Source organism: Elephantulus edwardii, unplaced genomic scaffold, assembly GCF_000299155.1.
Source record: "Elephantulus edwardii isolate Elephantulus edwardi_28Jun2011 unplaced genomic scaffold, EleEdw1.0 scaffold00024, whole genome shotgun sequence".
NCBI lineage: Eukaryota > Metazoa > Chordata > Mammalia > Macroscelidea > Macroscelididae > Elephantulus > Elephantulus edwardii.
This window is the reverse complement of record NW_006399774.1, coordinates 20,565,554-20,582,323: the sequence shown is the minus strand read 5'-3', so window position 1 is coordinate 20,582,323 and position 16,770 is coordinate 20,565,554. Positions and strand designations below refer to the sequence as shown.

The 16,770-nt window shown below is 39.0% G+C and overlaps 1 pseudogene; it reads right to left on the bottom strand.

Annotated features, from left to right (window-relative positions):
• LOC102863443 overlaps positions 1-16,770 on the bottom strand; it is a 159,040-nt pseudogene that overhangs the window by 4,495 nt on the left and 137,775 nt on the right.

The following is a 16,770-nucleotide window of genomic DNA, read 5'->3' as shown; positions in this document are numbered from 1 at the left end:
TCTATCTATCTATCTATCTATCTATCTAATCTCCAAAGAGGAAGATGTGGTAGGCTAATAACTGTGAAGATATAGATTTACTTTAGAGAAATGCCAAGAGTTTCAGAACAGGGTTCAGGTCTTCTGTTCATAGGGTCACTATGAGTTGTGCTCAACTCGATGGCAATCAACAACACCAACAACAACAGCTTGGAGTAGGAAGAAAGGCCAGTGACTCTCCTGAAGTCAGTCCAGTCAGTGAAAACCTGATTAGACCCCAACAGTGCCATCCTGTTACACGTGAGTTCTCCATGGTCTGGGGGCCAATCTGAAGGCAGCTAAGAACAATAGCATATATACAATCGGCAAATCTCTCTACTGGTCCTCACTGTGATGGTCAGTCACATTCAGACTAACATTCAGGTTAAACAGACGGCCCCTTGGTGTTAACAGTACGCCAGAGCTGTGGGCATTTTTCTTCAGGGTAAAGATACCCAGACATCATTCTCAAATGAAATGCTTCAAGGATGATACACTCTGAAACGATAATCTAACTGAAAACAGAGCTGGTCCCGAGAACAAATGCTGCCTGTCCCAAAACATGTCAGATCAGAAGCCCTCTGAAAGAACTTGTTTTGATATGTTCTATTTAAACAGCTCCAGTGTTCATCAGTTACAGACCCTTCCTTATCTGGAATTAAAATTTGGCATATTTGTTTTTTGAGGCACTTACTAAAGTTTCTCATGGTCAATCAGTAGGTAATGTTAAAACATTAGAAATAATGTACCATCTCAAGGGCAAAATGTTATTTGTAGAAAAATATAATAGACAATTGTTTTAAAAGTGCTTTGACCCCCTTTCTCTATTTCTGGCTTCTCTCCCCCCTTCCTGATCTTTTTTTTTTTTTTAAATAAATATTATACTAGTTTACTTCATAAAGTTCATATCCATTGTTTTTCACGCTGCGTTTTTGCCCTTTTCTGTACTCACCCCTCCCTCTACCCATCAAATTGTGTGACTCTATGATTAAGCTCCCCTCCCCCCCTTGGGCCCTCATACTTGTCCTACAGTAATGGTCTTATACAGTATTTCTCTTTATGAGACTGAGTGATTTCACTCAGCATAATGCTCTCTAGTCTCTCCCATGTTAGATAGTAACTTACAAAATCATTGCTCCTGTGTGCTGCATAGTATTCCATTGTGTGAATGTACCATAATTTCTCAATCCATCCCATTGCGCTTGGGCATTTTGGCTGTTGCCGTGTTTTTGCTGTGGTGAATCACACTGCTGTGAACATCGGTGTACAAATCTCTGAGCCTCAGTTTCATTTTCTCCGAGTATATTCCAAGTAGTGGCATATTCCAAGCTGGATTTTATGGAGTTCCTATGTTCAGCTTTTTGAGGAAACACCAAACTGACCATCCTGGTCTTTTGCCTTTTGCAGTTGGGTTATCTCTGATTGAAAGAGCCTAAGTGACTTAAGCAGGGCACACTTCACTGATTCTCTCAGTCTCCTACCCTCTTTTTGGCTCAAAGTATTGCATCTGTTTCACTTTTTCCGGAACATGCTGTAACAGATGGACATCCTTAAATGACTTCTTAACTCATATGCTGATCAAGCAGAGTGGTTCCAGAACTTTTTGGAAGGGTGTGGTGGAGCATTAGTAAATTATGAAAAGAAGGAAGAGGGCAGAAATAATTCTAGCATTTTGAAGAAAACCCAGAGTTTTGGAGAATAGTCAAGTGAATGTGCAATCCAAACATTCCTGAAGACTATTAAAATTGTTAATTATTGGAATCCACAAATTGCATTATTTTATTTTAAAAATATTCACTTTATCTTTCAGTTTTATGATTCTTAACAAATTATTTATTAATATCTTTTTTGAAGAGTTCATGTGTTTTGGGTTGGTTAGTAAGTGTCATTGAGTTGTAGATGACTCATAGCGACCCTATGAACAAAAAGACCTGAGCACTTGTATAACTTTCATCATTTCTCTGCGTTCATAGAGTTTCTGGAGGTAAGCTATTTCAGAAGAGAATGCCACTCCTGCTTCTAAGCCTGTTTTAATCAGGGAGCTCCACCAAATACTGTCCGCCATAGGTAACCATTATTGCATTTGACACATCAGTGTTACAGTGTTTCGCATCACAGTACCCATGAGTTACCTCAGTACAGCAAATGGACAGACCAGTGCTATACAACTTAGAAGAATGTTTGACGAAAAACAATTAAAACCAGGCCTGAGGGCCGCGGATACAAATCACCCACTTCTGGCTTGGTATCATAACTTTCTATTCACTAGGTCAACAGAGCTCTCTCTATGTTGTTGTTAAGTGCCATTGAGCTGTAGACAAGTCATAGCAACCCTGTGAACGAAAGACCTGAACACTTGTATAATTTTCATTGTTTCTCCACATTCATAGAGTTTCTGGAGGCAAGCTATTTTGGAAATGGGTGCTATTCCTGCTTTCAAGCTTGTTTTAATTGGGAAGTTCCAGTATTTTCCTCAAGTTTTTTTAGTATTATTACTTTATATCTAGGTTTATTACTCATTTTGAGTAATGATGCGATAACAAGGGGGTGGACTTTCTATGAACTTTACTTAGATTTTTATTTGGTCTATGGACATCCAATCATTCATAATCAACACAACAAAAACAGTAATGGGGAAAAAATGCCATTTTTCACTAAACAGCCCTCGTAGCTTTGCTAGACACCAATGGCACATACTCATTCTGCTGCCCACCTGTTGTGGCATGTTGGCCAGAACATGATGAGGCAATAGTTTATTCTATGATGTCTAACTCCCAATGATCTTGTAGGGCATAGTGGAAAGGGCCCACAGCGTTTCTGACCCTATAAATCTTTATGAAAGCAGATTGCTACATCTTCCTCCTGTAGAATGGCTGGTCAATCCCTACCACCCACCTTTTGGTTAATAGCTGAGCACTTAAAGCACTGTGCTACTAGGGGTCTATTAGTTAGAGCTGCGCTCGTCAGATACAGTTTATATATAGTTGTATCAAAGACAAGTCTACTTAGGGTAATCAATCTTTGACTTGTATTTTTAAAACCCATTAGAAGGGATTGTAATTTTTAGCTTGAAAAAAGTTAAGAATATGCTGATATATGTTTTTCTTTCCTTTATTTATATACATTTATAGCATTGGGAATGGTTCTGGGTCTATTGGTCAAGTTTGTTTGTACAGGAGTATTTCAATGATCACTGAAAAAGAAACTTTTAGGTGGAAGATTGAAAGACAGATCTCTGATTCAGTTGAGGACGTACTGTCTTTGAGATGCCTGTTAACCTCAATAGAAATGTTACATAGACATCGAGTGCCCAACAAATTCTCAGAGTCAAAAAATAGACTTGAAATTTATATGCCTAGGGAATGGAGAGAGATGAATGATGGCTTTTACAGAATAGTAGTTTCCATACAGAAAGGCAAGTTCAGTATTTTGATTTTGTCAGAAAACTTGAACTTTGGAGGTAAAACACATCTGTGATGTGTCACAGCACTTAGAAAATGGCTCTTTGACTCAACATCTGTCAAGTTAGAGTGATTTCATGTGAAAAATCCAGTACTTACTTGTGTTGTACCTAACCTTGTCATGAGAAACATTGAAGTTGCTTTCAAGGGTACATAGTATATGAGAATTGGAAGTAATTAAAAGGAGAAGAAGGTAAAGGATGGCTATAAGGAGGAGAAGAAGAAGAAAAGATGAAGGCAGATGGGAAATGAACTGTACTTTGCATTTATTTAATTGTAAGCTGATTTCATAAAAAGAAGACATGGTTCCTTCCGTATGAGTAACTCTACAGGGACATATATTATGTTGGTACCCAGGCTTTTGCTCAGGTTTCTGGTCCTTGCAATACATTTTAGAACATCTAGAAAAGAGTCTGTGTTTACATGACTGTAGGCTTATTTTTCTTGTTAAAAAGCAGTGAGAAAAGTCATTTGTTTGGGTATCAAGGGAGGTGGATTCTAATTTTACCTTTGCCACCTGGTTTGCAATCCCAGATAAGGTCAAATCACCGCTTTTTCTCTAACTCACTCCTCTTTCTTACAGTTGTGAACCCAAGCTTGCAGTCATCACTTGTCTAGAAGTTTGTCATTTTTTATGTCCCAAAGATTCCGAGTCCTTAAGTCTGATGGACAACTCTGCGTTTGATCATCAGGTTGGGAGGTGAAGGTCTTTCCCACTCTACAAATCCATTATTACTTATCATTTCAAAATAATAAGAAATCTCTCATATTTTCATGTTGCAACCATACTATTCCCAGCCTCTCTTGTATGTGTGTATTGTGTTTTTATGTGAGAGATTTTAGAAGCTGGGGGCCATGTCGCTCGTGCAGGGGGTTGGGTATTAGGAGAGATCACCCCATCACCTCATGTTGGAGATGCCGCAGACTCTGCTCAGAGTGAGAACGATGTGCAATCCATGTTCTGGCAGCTGGTTGACAGGTCTGGCTGCCACGAGCATGGCCCCCACTTTAGATCACCTGTTACTCATCTGTGCTCGGTGCTTCATAAAGAAACAAAAGGTGCCCGTGTGGAGGAGCTGGGGCCTCATCGTGGAGCTCTCACAATGTACCTTGTCAGCCTCTGCTCCGAGACATGAATTAGGAATCTCTTAGACAAAGTGTCTTGTCAATCTGCACTTCACACATTTACATAAAGAGGATTTCTGATGTGATACCGTGGAGCAGACCCACAGATGCTCTGTCAAAGTGCTGTGATAATCTGCAGAGAAGTGTTTGTGACACTGATGATGTCAAGGAGGGCCAAGCTTATTTCCGAGCCAAGGGGGCAGATCATTACGGAAACAGTGGGGTATGGGATAAAAAGCTAAAAAGTACTGAGAAAAGTGATTCACTGCTTTTCTTCCCTTAAAATTATAAGAAGCAGATTGTAAATCCACTTGTATAGCCCAGAACTGGACACAGCATCATGAGAACCAGACATGGCAAAGAATAAAAGTAGAGTAGACAGTCTATCCTATTACCCCCATCCCCCTGTATAAATTATGACCAGAGTTCTCAGAGATAGTGTTTTCTCAAAGATGATACAACTTGTTAATTGTACAGCCAAAAACTACAGGATCATTTGCAAGGTAAAAATAGTATCTAGGTGGTTTTTTCCTGTCAACTTTTAACTCTTTTTGTGAATGCACCATTTTCCCATTTCTTAGTTGTCACTATGTGATATTTTATAGTTTCCTTATTTATTAACTATATGCATTACTATCTTGCGAATCATCTCCCAATCAACTTATCAAAGCTGATATTCATGACAAAGTTCAGTTGGCTTTTAAAACGGAAACAAACGTAGGGTTGGTGACAAGACTTTTGTAAAGTTTCATTGACATGGAACCACAAGGGACTCAAAGACCAAAGAAAGTCTTAAAATATAAAGAAGCATCCTAGAGTTGGTTTGAATATGTATTTCTGGAAGAATCTTAGGATGACTACATTTTAAAGAAAAGAGTATTACTGTTAGAATGCTGGGAGGCACAGGCTGGGATTACTTCTGAAACATTTGCTCAGTGTGGCAAATAGCACAAGGGGACAGAGTCAACTCTCTGCTCGGCTTTTGAAGGTTGCTGGAAATAATTAATGCTGCTTTAATCCATTATGTTGTCGTTATTTTGTCGTGAGCTGGCTCCAACTCAGAGTGGCTCATGTACATCTACATGTTGCCTGGTTACATGCCATCTTCATAATCATTGGTATACCCGAGTCCATTGTTGACCTAATGGCCCCATTTTCCAGCACTACATCATACTGTGTTCTGTATGGATTCTTAGGGTTTTCATTGGCTAATTTTCCATAGTGGATATTCATTCTTTTTCTTCTTAATGCAGAATTTTTGTGAAATCTATCTATCTTGGGTGACCTCGCTGATATTTAAAACATTGATGGTGTAGCTTACGGCCTTACGGCAGCATATGAAACACCGTAGCATGTTAAACTGACAGACATCGGTGGAACACGTAATATTAAATACCTTCATTGCTCTGGGGAAATCTGCTGTCAAAGACCTCTCCACGGTGTTAAAGGGCAAAGATAGCAGTATAAAGTCTTTACCTAGTTTCAAGACTAAAGTATATCTTAGCCAACTGTTGGCATTTTAAGTTGCTTCCTATACATCTGCAATGTTGGACAGTGAATAAGAAGGTTGAAGAAGAATTGACGCTTTTGAATTGTGATGTTGGCAAAGAGTATTGATTATCCCATAGACTGGCAAAGAAATGAACAAATCTGACTTAAAAAGCAGTGCAAAGAGAATTCCCCTTAGAGGCAAGGATGGTGAAACTTGGTCACATTTTCTTTGGGCCTATTTTCAGAAGGAAACAGTCTTTAGAGAAATCGCCATTATGCTGGGAAATGTAGAGGATCAACAAGAGAGGAAGGCCTTTAACAAGATATATCGGTGCAGTGACTACCACAATAGACCAGGGCATGGCAGGAGGCATGAGGATGTTGCGGGATAGGACAAGATTCAGATATATTGTTCAAAGGGGCTCTAGGCAGCATATTCCATTTCCTGGCATCTAACAATAATATTAACCAAAAAGCAAACTAAATAAGATATCACTAAGTTTATTCAAGACTATGAGACTTATAAGGCATGCTTGATGCAAGCCATGGTCTTCTTGATTACTTGCAGTGCATCTGAGAACTGGACAATAACTGAGGATGAAGGAAGAAGAATCAATGCCTGTGAGATGGCATACTTGAGAAGAATATTGAACATACCATGAACTTCCAAGCGAGCAAACAGCTCAGTCCTGGAAAGGAGGAAATCAAGTTGCTCCTTGCAAGCAAGAGTTTTGAAACTCTGTCTCACATACTTTGGGCATATTGTCTGGAAGGCTCAGTTCTTTGAGGGGAACCATATGCTTGGAGGGATAACAGGTCAGGCAAGAGGGGAAGGCCCTGGATGAGATGAAAGGACCTAGTGACTGTGGCAATGGGTCTGGGTGTTGGAGATGGCAAGGCTTCTGGTTCAGAACCACTGCTCGTTCATAGGTTCATAAGTCAGAGTCAACTCAACAGCATATAACAATAACAAGAACTCGACTGAAATATTGAAAACCCCAATGTATTTTCAGAGCAGATTGTTATTAAGTGCCAATGAGTGGATTCCGAATTCTAAAGGTCCTTTGAACAACAGATTGAACCTTCCTCTATTTTCTCCCTTTGCACAATCTTGGCCAGGCTGAAGCCCATTGCTGTAGGCACTGGGTCAATCCATCTCATTTCACACATTCTTCTCTTTCTCTGACACTCTGCTTTTCACTGTAGTCTTTTCTTCCAAGGCCTGATTCCTCCTGGTAACCTATCCAAAGCATGTGAGATGAAGTTTCATCATCCTTACCTTTAAGGAGCCCCTTGGTTGCACTTTTTCCAAGACAGATTTGTTTGTTCTTAGGGTGGGCCATGGTAGAGTCGAGTTGTACTTCGAGTTTTCAATGTGTGTGACCCAAGCCTTGAGGGATCAAATTAACACTCACTACAGAAAATAAAAATCCAGAGCAAATCCATCATCACTGATTCAATTCTAAGCCAAAGTGATCTCCACTGGCTTCCAGGATTGTACATCTTTTCAGGAAGGATCGTCCAGACTTCTCCCACTTAGCGACTGCTAGTTTCCAACGACTAACCTCTCAGTTAACAACCCATATGCACTACACAACCAGAGTTCCTTATTGAAATTGAGGGACCCATTAATATTAGTTCTTGTCATATCTTTTAAAAGAGGCAGAATATTTTGGTTTTGTATGTTATCAGGTGAGGTTCCTATATAGAGTTGTAGTATTGAAAAAGATATTTCCAATGAATAGGATATTGAACTTGCAAATTTCTGTCATCCTATGTCTGGCATGGTTTCTGCCACAAAGGCTATGTTTTTATCTGTTGATTGTTATTTGTTTTCAACATTCACATTCCAGTCACCAGTAGTTACCATTAGCTCTTGATTGTCTATTTGGTTAATTTCAGTCAGCAGTAGTCAATAAAAAATCATCAGCTCGTTCATCTTTGGTATTTGTGGTTGATGTATATGGATATTATTTTATCGCAAGCATTGTTGTACCTCAGAGAATATTGTGAAATATATTTTGCAATATGATACCATTCCTCTTCAGTTTATTATTCCCAACACAGTAGACTATATGATTGTCCCATTCAAAATCCCAGTTCATTTCAGTTCTAATGCCTTATCACTCTTTTTTGTGCTCCATTTCATTTTTTATCACTTCTGCTTCTCCTAGATTTGTACATTTTAATTAACGTTTAAAGCTGCTGCTTCTTATTTTTAGTCATGTCACATAGACAAATGAAGGTCCTCATAGATTTACTCCAACCTCCTTATTAAGGTTGGGTCTGTTTTGAGGATGCAGCTTCGCCTCAGTCATACTTTGTGCCTTCTAATCAGAGGGGGAAATCATGCAGCAGTATAACAAATAGTGTTCAGCTGCTATTTATAAGGTTTTCATTGTCCAATTTTTTTCAGAAGTTGGTCATCAATCTTTCCTAATCTGTCTTTGTCTAGAATCTTCATTAAAACCTGTCTGCCTTGGATAATCCAATTGGTGTTTGAAATATTAGTACAGCTCCCAGAATCACAACAATATGCAAGCCTAAAATATGTCAAGCTGACAGAAGAATGGTGTTATACTCTCGTAGGACACCTATAAGCCCATTTTTGTTGAGTCAATACAAACTTATAGTGACTCTATAGCACAAAGTAGAATAACTCACGGGGTCTCCAAGGCCATTATTTTTGGAAGAACAGATTTTTACATTACTTTTCTCCTAATGAGCTGCTGGTTCATTATAGCCAGTCACTTTTCAGTTTGTAGCCAGTGGCCTAATAACTTGGTACCTATTTTAATATAAGCAAGCTAAGTGCTTTGAAATTGGATATAGTTAAAAGAATCATGTTGCCATCTTCCATTTCCCATAATTTCTTAGGGTTTTTATTTAGAGAAGAAACAGGAAACTAAGTTTAAGACATGATTGGAATCCAGTTTACTTCCTAACAATCTCTATGTTCATTCTTGATTACAAATAGATGAAGAAGGATCGTGACATCTCTTAGAGCAATGATGAGATGGACAGTAAATGGAGAAGGCATGTGACATCTCCCAGTGCCAAAGCAGTGATGAGGTGAAAAGTAGAACAGCTGTCTTTCATGGATGTTAGTAGGGTAACCTTTTTGAGGGGGAATATTTCTTCCTAACTAGATGATCTTCACAGTGTTGCTCAGTTACATGGTCATTTCATCAGTGGTATGATATTCTTGAAAGAAAAGGAAGGGCATCATTTAAACAAGGGAACAGTTTCCCTTCACCATCTTTTATTCATTGACTCAATCACCAATTTACCCCGTGTATATTAAGCATGTTTTATGCACAAAGAACTATGTTCTGTTCCAAGGTGGATTCCAAACTGAATAAAACATGGGCCTTGCACTCATAAATAAAGGAACTCTGGTGGCATAACAGTTGAAGCCAGTGTTACCCAAAAGTTATGTAAAAGGAACCGATACAACATGAGGATCACCATGTCTGGCTTCTACCTGCTTCATAAAGGGGAACTGTTCTAATCAATAATATCCACAGCAGTAAATAGACAGCTTCTTAGTCAGACTTGCCACCCCACATGCTTCTGCACCTCTTTCTATCAATCATTTGTGTCCAACATTTGTTACTAACTCAGAGACTTTGCTCACATGTTATGGCACCAAGAGTGAGGTTTATTAGAGAAATAATACGGAGAGTTGGAGAGGCAAAGAATATCACTCAGTGCAAGTCCAGATTTAGTCCAGCAGTTTCAAACCAGATTAACAGCAAAACACAATTCCTCAATTAGAAGAAGTCTTAATTTTGGGTCAGCAGCCCAAATGAACAAACTCAAGAAATCTGTGACTTCCCTAATCATTAGTGATGTTTGCCTTGGACCAGTTACAAGCCAGCTTTTCTTCCAATCATACAGCATAGAAAACCTTTAATTGTGACCAGTTCAATCCGGTTCAATTGCCCAGGAAGTAAAACCTCTAATTGTGACCTTTATCTCAGGGTTCCTTTGGTTACACCTTGCCACAGTCTCTTCACAGCAGTGCCATAGTCTTTCTCTCGAGCACTGTCACCAAAGTCTTGCTCTACAGTGTGGAAAGCACTCTCTCTTTTATATTAGTGCCACAGATGTTGATGATCTGGAAGACCACGCATTTGCAGCTAAGGTTACTGAAGAGCAGTGGGGTCTAATGTAAAGGCTAGAAAAGTCAACTTTAAACTAACACCATACCTTGATACTGAAACATTGGTGATTTAAATCCACCAGTAACTTCATGGTAACTTGGTAAAGTTATAACCAAGGAAACATCATGAGTCTATCAAGTCAGTTCTGACTCATAATGGGCTTATGCACAGCAGAGGGAAACACCATCTTTCTGAAATACCTTTGTTACCCTACTACATCAATCTATCTTGTTTATAGTATTTCTCTTTTTCCCATTTTCCAGGATATCTAGAACACACACACACACACACACACACACACACACACACACACACACGGCTTGTTGTTGTTAGGTTCTGTCAAATCAAGTACTGACCCGAGGAACAATAGATCTGAACCCTGTCTTATCCTGTGCCATCCCATCATCTCTGACATACTTGAATCCATTGTTGCAGTCACTGTTTGTTGGGGGTCTCCTTCTCTTTTGCTGACCTTCTACCTTTCCAAACATGATGTCCCTTAACAACATTTCCAGAGCATGAGAGACAAACCTTTGACATCTTTGCCTCCAAAGAACCTTCTACTTGCACCTTTCCCAAGACATATATGCTTTTTCCTTTGACAGTCCATGGGATATTCAGTGTTCTTCTCCAACACTATAACTCAAAGGCATCAGTTCTTCTTCTATAATCCTAATTCATTGTCCAGTTTTCAGATATATAGTCAGTGATTGAAAATATCATGGCCTGAATTGGACATGCCTTCTTCAAACTAATATCATTGCTGCTCTGTAATTTGAAGAGGTTCCCAACAGTGGAGTTGCCCAATGCAATACAACTTCTGATGTCCTAACTGCTGCTACCACGGGTGATGATTGTGGACCCACGTAAGATGAAATAATTGAAAATGTCAGCCTTTCCCCCCCTCTATCATGATGTTGCTTATCAGTCCAGCGGTGATAACTTATTTGCTTGATGTTGAGATGCAATTCATATTGAAGGGTGTAGTCTTTGATCTTTTGCATCAAGTGTTCCAAGGCCTCTTCACTTTCAGCAAGCAAATTTGTGTCATCTGCGTAACAGAGGTTATTGATGAGTCTTCCTCTGATCCTGATGCCACATTATTATTCATAGAGTCCAGCTTTTCAAACGACTTGTTCAGCATACAGATTGAATAGATATGGAGAAGGATACCACTCTGATGCATAACTTTCCTGATTTTAAACCATGAAGTGTTCCCTCACTTTGGTTAGAGGACAGCTTCTTGGTCTAGGTATAGGTTTCACAAAAGCATAATTAAGTGCTTGGGATTCTCATTCTTCTCAAAGTTAGTTATAGTTTGTTATAGTCCACAGAGTCAAATGATTTGGCATAGTCAATAAAGCATAAGCAGACATTCTTCTGGCATTCTCTGTGTTCAGGCAGCATCCATTTGACATCAGCAGTGATATCCCTGGTGCCATAGTCTCTTCTAAAATCAGCTTCAACTTCTGGTAGTTCTCTGGCTGTTTTTGGATGACCTTCAGTAATATGTTGTTGGCATGCAGTAGTAATGATATTATTTGATAATTTCCATACTCTCTTGGATTACCCTTCTTGGAAATGGAAACAAATATGAATATCTTCCAGTCAGTAAGTATGTTAAGCAACTGTCCTCCAAATTTACTGGCATAGACTGGTAAACAAATCCATGTCTGTTATATCTTTAATTTCATCCCATAACTCATCTGGTATCTGATCGGTAGTGTTTAATGCCTCAAACAAAATCTGGAAATGATTTTTAAATTCACTTGGGGTATACTCAATGTTGTATTTTAGTTCCTGTGAATTTGTTTTAATTTTCTTCAGCTTCAGTTTGAAGTTATACATGAGCAATTGATGGTCTGTTCCACAATCTACATCTTGTCTGGTTTTGAATGCTAATACTAAACTTTTTCAATGATGACTTCCACAGATGTAGACAATCAGATTCCTATGCATTCTGTCAGGTGAAGTCCATTTATAAAGATACCTTATGTGTGTTTTTTAAAATAAGATTAATAAATCATTGAATGCACAAAATTCAATCATTCTGTGTTCAGTCTCATTTATACCACCATGACTATACTTTCCCACTTTCTTCTTCATTGTTTCCAATTTCTGCATTTCAGTCACCAATAATTATAAATGCTTCCTGATTGCATGTTTGATCAACTTTGGACTGCAAAATTTGGTAAAACTCTTCAATTTCTTTCTTTTTGCCTTTACTCGTTGGTGCACATATTTGAATAATAGTCATGCATTAAAGCATTCTTTATGCGTATATCAATAGTATTCTATCATTCACAGCATTGTTCTTTAGGATAGATTTGAAATTAGCTTTTTCATTATGAACCTAGGACTGTTCCTTCTCAATTTTTTACTATAATAAATCATATGATTATCTGATTCAACGTGGCCCATATCACTCCATGTCAGTTTACTAATGCCTCAAATGACAATCTTCCAGTGTTTCATTTCATTCTTGACAACTTCCAATTTTACTACATTCAAATTTCATACATTATACATTCCAATTTCTAACAGATGCTTGCAGCTATCATCATTTGGAGTAACTTCCGATCTGTGCTCTACCTCTGATCCTATATTCTCATATTGTTCACGGGGTTTTCAGAGGTCTGCTGTTTCAGAAGTAGATGGCTAGATTTGCTTCCTAGTCTGTCTCAATCTAGGAACTCTGCTGAAACCTGGCCCTATGGGTGACTCATTGCACATTTTAAATACCCGTGGCTTACAGCATCACAGCAATGTACAAGTTACCCCAGTACAGGAAACAAGTACTGCACTAATAAGAACTAACTAATAAATAAGTAAATCTCCATCTCTCTCTAGCTATATATCCCCAGGAAATGATGGCATACCAATTGACACATTTCAATAAACAGATGCTGCTCACCAAGTAGTGCCAACAAATTTGGAGGACAACCACCCGGCCTACTGACTGGACGCGATCTATATTTGTTCCCATTCCAAAGAAAGGTGATCTGACAGAGTATGGAAATTATTCAACAGTATCATTGATATCACATGCAAGCAAGATTCTGCTGAAATCCAAAAACAACTGGAATAACATGTCAACGGAGAACTTCTAGGAGTGCAAGCTGGATCTAGAAGAGGCTGTGGCATGAGGGATATTATAAAAATAGTCAGGTGGATCTTGACTGAAAGCAGAGAGTACGAGAGGAATGTCTATCTATGTTTTATTGACTGTGCAAAGGCATTTGACTGTGTGGATCACAACAAACTGTGGCTGACTCTGAGAAGAATGGGAATTCCAGGACACTTGATTGTACTTATGCAAAACCTATATTTGGACCAAGAGGCAGTTGTCAGAACAGAGCAAGGAAACACTTCCTGGTTCTAAATTGGGAGGGGTGTGTGTCAAGGATGTGTCCTGTCTCCAAACCTTTTCAATCTATAGGCAGAGCAGATTATCTGGGAGGCTGGGCTCTCTGAGGAGAAGTGTGGCATCAAGATTGTGGCATCAACAATCTGTATTATGCAGATGACACAACCCTGCTTGCTGAAATTGAGGAGGACCTGAAACACTTGATACAGAAGGTCAAGGACTGCTGCCTTCCATATGGATTGAAGCTCAACATCAAGAAAACAAAGATTCTCACCACGAGGCCAATTGGCAGCATCATGATGGATGATAAAGGTATTGAGATTGTTGACAGCTTCAGTTTGCTTGGCTCTGCTGTCAACACTTGGTTCTACAGTCAACACTCTTGGTACTAGCATCCAGGAATGACAATTGCATTGGGAAAGTCTTCTGTCAGAGACCTCTCCAAAGTACTGCAGAGCAACTATTTGGTCTGGAGACGAAGGTGTGCCTGGTTCAGTCCATGGTCTTTTCAATCACTTGCTATGCACCAGAAAGCTGAACAATGACTCAGAATGATAGAAGGAGAGTTGAAGCCTTTGAGCTGTCGTGATGAAGAAGAGTATTGAATATACCATGGATGGATAGGAGAACAGGATAGGAGAACAAAGAAGTTCGTCTTGGAGAAGGTGAAGCCAGGCTGCTCCTTGGAGACAAGGATTCTGAGGCTCCTTCTGACAGACTGTGGAGAGGTACCTGACAATAGATTTTCCCAGTGCAATTTATCTTTTGATTTCTTCTCTGCTGGTGCCAAGAATGTTGATTATGGAGCCGAGCAAGCTGTAATTGTTAATAATATCAATATCTTCATCAATCATGGTGTTGCCAGTTATCCCAGTGGTCAGAATTTTTGTCTTCTTGACATTGGGCTTCAGTTCATATTGAAGACTACAGATTGTGAGTTTCTGCAGCAAGTGCTTCAAGTCCTCCTCAGTTTCAGCAAGCAGGGTGGTGTCATCTGCATAATGCAGGTTGTTGATGAGTCTTGCTCCAATTCTGATATCACATTCCTCCTCATAAAGCCCAGCCTCCAGAATTATCTGTTCTGCATATAGATTGAAAAGGTATGGATATAGGATGCATCTCTGATGGACTCCTTTCCTGATTTTGAACTATGCAGTGTTTTCTTGCTCTGCTCTGAGGACTGCTTCCTAGTCCAAGTATAGGTGTTGCATGAGCACAATCAAGTGTTCTGAAGTTCCCATTCTCCTCAAGGCTAGCCACAAATTGTTGTGATCCACACTGTCAAATACCTTTCCATGGTCAATAGTTCTCTTTGCTTTCTGCCAATATTCATCTGACATCGGCAATAATGTCTCTAGTGCTATGATCTCTTCTAAACTCAAGTTGTATTTCTTGTAGTTCTCTGTTGATGCACTACTCAAGTAATTTTTGGATAATCTTAGCAGGTTTTTGCCTTCATGTGATATTAGTAATATAATTTCCACACTTTGTCGGGTCACCTCTTTTTTGGAATGAAGATAAATATGGATCTCTTCCAGTCAGTTGGCCAGGTAGTTGTCCTCCAGTTTTCGTGGAACAACCTGGTGAGTATGTCTAGGGCAGCATCTGTTTGTTGAAATATGCCAGTTGAGCTTCCATAAATTCCTGGGGCCTGTTTTTTTTCCCCAAATCCTTCACAACAGCCTGAATGTCCTCCTTCATCACCATTGCCTCTTGATCATATGGTTTTTTTAATTGAAATTCTTCTGTTTCAGATAATTCTTTTTGGTACAGTGACTCTGTATGCTTCTTCCATCTTCTTTTAATGCATTCTTGGTCATTCAATATTCAGCCCATAGTGCCCTTAAGTATTGCAACATAGGCTTGAATTTATTCTTTCGTTCCTTCAGCTCAAGAAATGTTAAGTGAGTTCAGCCCTTTTTATTTTCCTACTCTAGCTCTTCGCACATTTCATTATAATACTTTTCTTCGTCTTCCTGAGTTGCCTTTGGCATCTTCTGTCCAGCTCCTTAACTTCCTGCTTTCTTCCCTTCGCTTTGGCTTCTCAGTGCTCTAGTGCAATCCTTAGAGTCTATTCTGACATCCATCTCAGGGTTTGTTTTTTTTTTCTCTTCTGTTCTTGTAATGACCTTTTGCATTCTTTGTGGATGATATTCTTGATATCGTCCCACAGCTCATCTTCTCTTCACTCTTTAGTGTTCAAGTCTTCAAGTCTGTTTTTGAGATTTTTTTAAAAATTAATTTTAATGAAAGTTTACAGAGACAGGGTTTCCAGTCATTCATTGTTGTACTTTTCTCCCTCCCCACCCCTCCCCCCACTTCACTGTTCTCCTTGAAAAGTAAAAGAAAAACTGTTTCATTGAGATGGTTTTTAAATTCAGATAGAATGGACTCAGGGTCAAATTTTTATTCTCGTGGATTTGGGTTAAATGCCTCATCTTGCTTTGGATGCCTGTCTGTCAACAAAGCTTGGAGGAATTCTGGGAGGATGGCCGTTACCTGATTAGAGAGGGCAAAAGTTGATTTCACACTCCTGCCAAGTGCAAAGCTCAAGGGTTCCTGATACTAATTTATGTTGAATGAACACACACACACACACACACACACACACACACACATACGTTTTGTTGTTGGCATGTGCCATTGAGTCACCTGCGACTCTTAACAACCCTATATTATATAACTCGAAACTTGTCCTGTCCTGAATCAGTTTCACTGACTTGGACACACCTACCCTCACTACCTCAGTTACTGTGTCAATTCATATCATATGTTTCTTTCACTACATCCTGAGGTCATCACTTAAATTGTCACTTTTTTTCTTGAATTCTTCATATGATTGGACCTCCTCAATACACAAACTCCTAAGTGCTAGGCTGAGCTTCAACGTATGATTCTAACACAGGTATTGGTCTTTGAGGAGGAAAGCTTATCTAAAAAATGATAGGAGGAAAGTTTATCTAAAAAATGATATGTGAAAATGTTTAATCTTTTTCTATTCCAGACAAAAATTTGAAAACTTCCTAAAAATCATGTGGTCACTATATTGGTTCCATGAAAACACCATGTTTTTTTGTGGTGTCATTTAGTATCTTAGGTTTCATTGTTAAAATATTGGTTAAATTCTATAAAAATATTTTTT